Consider the following 4,228-nt stretch of genomic DNA (forward strand, 5'->3'; position numbering starts at 1 on the left):
GTAGTGGGATGGCTGGGTCATATGGTACATCTAGTTCTAGATCCTTGAGGAATCGCCATACTGTTTTCCATAATGGTTGAACTAGTTTACAATCCGGTTTTCAAAGAAAGATGCTGATCAAAAGAGGGAATGTGAAAGCTGATTAGGCGAATGAACCAGCTTCTCCAGGGCCAGTGAGCCTCATTTCAAAACAATATGTAACATTTTTCTTTCTAATAAAGCTTCCAACTTCTTTGTTTGTTGGACATACTGAAGACCACCCCAGTCCATGTGTATGCCCTGAATTGCAATTTTGTGATTCCCGAATAGAGCATTTGATTTAGGGATTTGTCTCTATAATTTATTTTGACTTTGACACAATTAACCAGTATGATGTGTTTAAAGGTCGCCCCGCCCTCTGACAAGGTGAGTATTATACTGAATTTAAAAATTCATTCTAGACCGGGCGTGGTGGCTCATGTCTGTAATCCCAGCACTTTGGGAGGATGAGGTAGGCAGATCACCCGAGGTAAGGAGTCCAAGATCAGCTTAATCTCATGTTTACAAAAAACACAAAATTAGCTGGGCCTGGTGGCACATGCCTGTAATTCCAGCTACTAGGGAGGCTGAGGCAGGAGAATCGCTTGAACTCGGGAGGTGGAGGTTGCAGTGAGCTGAGATGGCACCATTGTACCCCAGCCTGGGCAACAAGAGAGAAATTCCACCTCAAAAAAAAAAATCATTTTGTTATAATCCTGATAATTGCTCTGCTTTGCATCTTACTATGCACTTGTTGGATAACTAGGTGGCTGTAAACTACCCAGAGAAAGATAGAAACAGCAGTGGAGATAATTTGAAAATTGCAGTGTTACTATAAAAGAATAACAATAGGGGGAAATTATAAGGGTAACTAAACATAAAATTGAGATTTTTCCTGTTGTCAAAAGGGCAAGAAGAGACCTTTCCCCATTTCACTTTCCTTGGAGCATTTCCTTGAGAAAATTTGAATTTGTAAATTCTTCCTTTGTTTGTTTTTGAGACAGAGTCTTGATCTGTCGCACAGGCTGAAGTGCAGTGGTGCGATCTCCGCTCACTGCAACCTCGGCCTCCTGGGGTCATGTGATTCTCCTACCTCAGCCCCCCAAGTAGCTGGGATTACAGGCATCCACCACCATGCCCGGCTAATTGTTGTATATTTGCTATAGACTGGGTTTCACCATGCTGGCGAGGCTGGTCTCAAACTCCTGACCTCATGATCCGCCTGCCTTGGCCTCCCAAATTGCTGGGATTATAGGCATGAGCCACCATGCCTAACCTCTGCTCCCACTTTTGGATTGTATGAAACACTACACTTCAAAGTGTGGGATCTGGCTTCCCAGACAGCTGCCAAAGGGGCAGATGATGCAATCTAGAAGTGTGTGGGAGTTTGTGCCTGTGGGGTAAATTTTGACCAATAAGAAAAGGAACCAAGAGTGAGAGCCAGGTATGTAAATTGTCTCTCTTCTCCTCTCCTCTCCCCATTGCACCATTCCAAGCATGGTTTCTGAGTATAGTCTGTCTAGAGGTGTCCTGTATGGCCCAAAGCCTGTTTCCTTGGGAACCTGAACTAAAACAATGGGCATTCAAACACCCGAAGACAGTGTTAAGTGTTGTGGAGGACCTAGATCTGGGCAGAGGAAAATTATCTCAATAAGAAAATGGACAATTTGAAGATTTGGAGTAGAGGGAAGGACTAGAAGAACCAGTAGTAGTATAGCGTAGGGATAATAATTTTGGAGAAAAAGGCAGTTCTGGTGATTTTTGCTGTGAACTGCTCAGCTCTGTAAAATATATACTTCTTTCTTTCCATCAGTCTCCCCTATGAAATCTTTAATGAAGTATCCTTTTAAAACTCTCTATTGCCTGTGATGTGAATTTTCTTTTCTTTTTCTTTTTTTTTAGAGATAGAATCGCTGTCGTGCAGTGGGGTGATCTCGGCTCACTGTAATCTCCACCTCCCAAGTTCAAGTGATCCTCCTGCCTCAGCTGCCCTCGTAGCTGGGAATACAGGTGCGCTCCAACAATGCATGGCTAATTTAAAAACATTTTTTAGTAGAGATGGGGTTTCATCATCTTGGCCAGGCTGGTCTCAAAGTCCTGACCTCAGGTGATCCACCCACCTCAGTCTCCCAAAGTGCTGGGATTACAGGCGTGAGCCACCGTGCCTAGCCTGTCAGTTTTCTTTTGTAGAATAAAGCAGATTGAGTCTTGTGCCAAAATGCAGAGTAAGCTGGACCCAGACAGGTAACAAAATATTATATACAGTAATAGATAAGGCTTTCTACCTACCAATAATAACCATTTAGAAAATCAAATTGAGAAAAATTACACGTTTATAGTGACAAAAGTACATAAAGTATCTAAAACCAGATGATTGGAGCAAGATGGCGGATAGATCCCGTGCCCCACTCAACATTCCATTGAACCGGGAAGAAAACGTTTTCAAGGGTCAATTCTTAACAGTAGAGGAAAACAAGAAAACGTGTCAGTGGTCCACCAGAAATATTGAGGCATTCCAGGGAGACAGAGTAGATGGGATCGGACTGATACAGAAACCCAAGGAGAACAGACCACAGCTCAAATCACTGTAGGCAAGAGATGCTGTTTGTTTTTTGAGATGGAGACTTACTCTGTCGCCCAGGCTGGAGTGCAGTGGTGTGATCTCGGCTCACTGCACCTCCGTCTCCTGTGTTCAAGTGATTCTCCTGCCTTAGCCCCTGCATTGACTGGAATTCACAGAGGCTGCCAGCACAGCCGGCTAATTTTTGTATTTTTAGTAGAGATGGGGGTTTCACTATGATGGCCAGGCTGGTCTCAAACTCCTGACATCAAGAGATCTGCCTGCTTCGGCCTCCCAAAGTGCTGGCGCTACAGCGTAAGTCACCGCACCCAGCCAGGAGATGCTCTTTGTAACAAAGTCTCTGAAAAACTCCAAACCCTGAATCAAAAAATCACGGAGCAGGAAACGGCCTTAGGAAAATCATCAGGTAGGTTAATTTAAAAGTTCATTTGAAATGTCTGAATCAGCCAGATTCCCCTCCAACACCACAGACAGATTGACTGGCAGTAGCCACTTTTGCCTCTAAGATGAAACTCTGCTTTTGCTCATTAAAGAAAGTGAAGGCCTGGTGAGGTGGCTCACACTTGTCATCCCAGCACTTTGGGAGGCTGAGGCAGGAGGATTGACTGAGGCCAGGAGATCCAGACCAGCCTGGGCAACATAGTGGATGCCGTTTCTACCAAAAATACAAAAATTAGCTGGGTGTGGTGGCATGTGCCTGTAGTCCCAGCTAGTTTGGAAGCTGAAGTGGGAGAATCCCTTAAGCCTGGGAGACTGAGGTTGCAGTGAGCTGTACTTGCATCACTGCACTCCAGCCTGGGCGACAGAGTGCGATTCTGTCTCAAAAATAACACAAAAACGTAATGTGTCAGGACTTGGTGTATCTTCAGCCCTTCACAGTAATAATGAAGGAGAGAAACACATTTGTGGAGAGGGGACCATGTTCACTCTTTATCCGTGATAGACAGATAGTAGGGAGCTTTATATCCCCAAGGAACCTAAGGAAAAATGTTCCCTGTCATGACTCACAATCTTCCAAACACCCTTCCTTGCACCTGTCTTGTGGAGTGGGGAACACAACTTATGGATTCCATCATCCCAGGGAGAAAGAAAAATCAAATCCTTCATTATCTCTTTTAGGGTATCCTCTCCTCTATTTGTGTGGAAGATAAGGCACTCAATATCTAGTATCGGAATGTTACATTTGTGTAATACAGAACTATATTGGGATAAAATAGAATTTGTTTTCTGTGAGCCACAGGTAGAGGTACTTCCACACTAACCTGGGTGGCAGCCACCTCTTCCTGCAGTGCCAGACAGGGCATGCTCACAGATCGGGGGAACTTCTGCTGCTCCTGGAGCCCCACAACCTCCTTCCTGGCACCCTGTCCCTCTGGTGATTGTGACAGCTCACACTTGGCCTTGGGTCTCCCCTGCTTCTTTGCCTGCCCCTCTTCTGCCCACCCTGCATATCTCTGTCTCCCACTGTCCCCACTATGACCATGATTGCCTCTCCCTCCCTGCACTCTCCCTTTCCTATGACTCCTTGTCTTGGGAAAATGAACCCAAAACCTCTACCGTGTGACTGGGGACAGAACCTGGGGCTTGTTCAATTCTCCCTCCCTCCATCACACACACCTGTCCTCCTGA

Source organism: Colobus angolensis, unplaced genomic scaffold, assembly GCF_000951035.1.
Source record: "Colobus angolensis palliatus isolate OR3802 unplaced genomic scaffold, Cang.pa_1.0 Scaffold252, whole genome shotgun sequence".
In the NCBI taxonomy this organism is placed as follows: Eukaryota; Metazoa; Chordata; class Mammalia; order Primates; family Cercopithecidae; genus Colobus; species Colobus angolensis.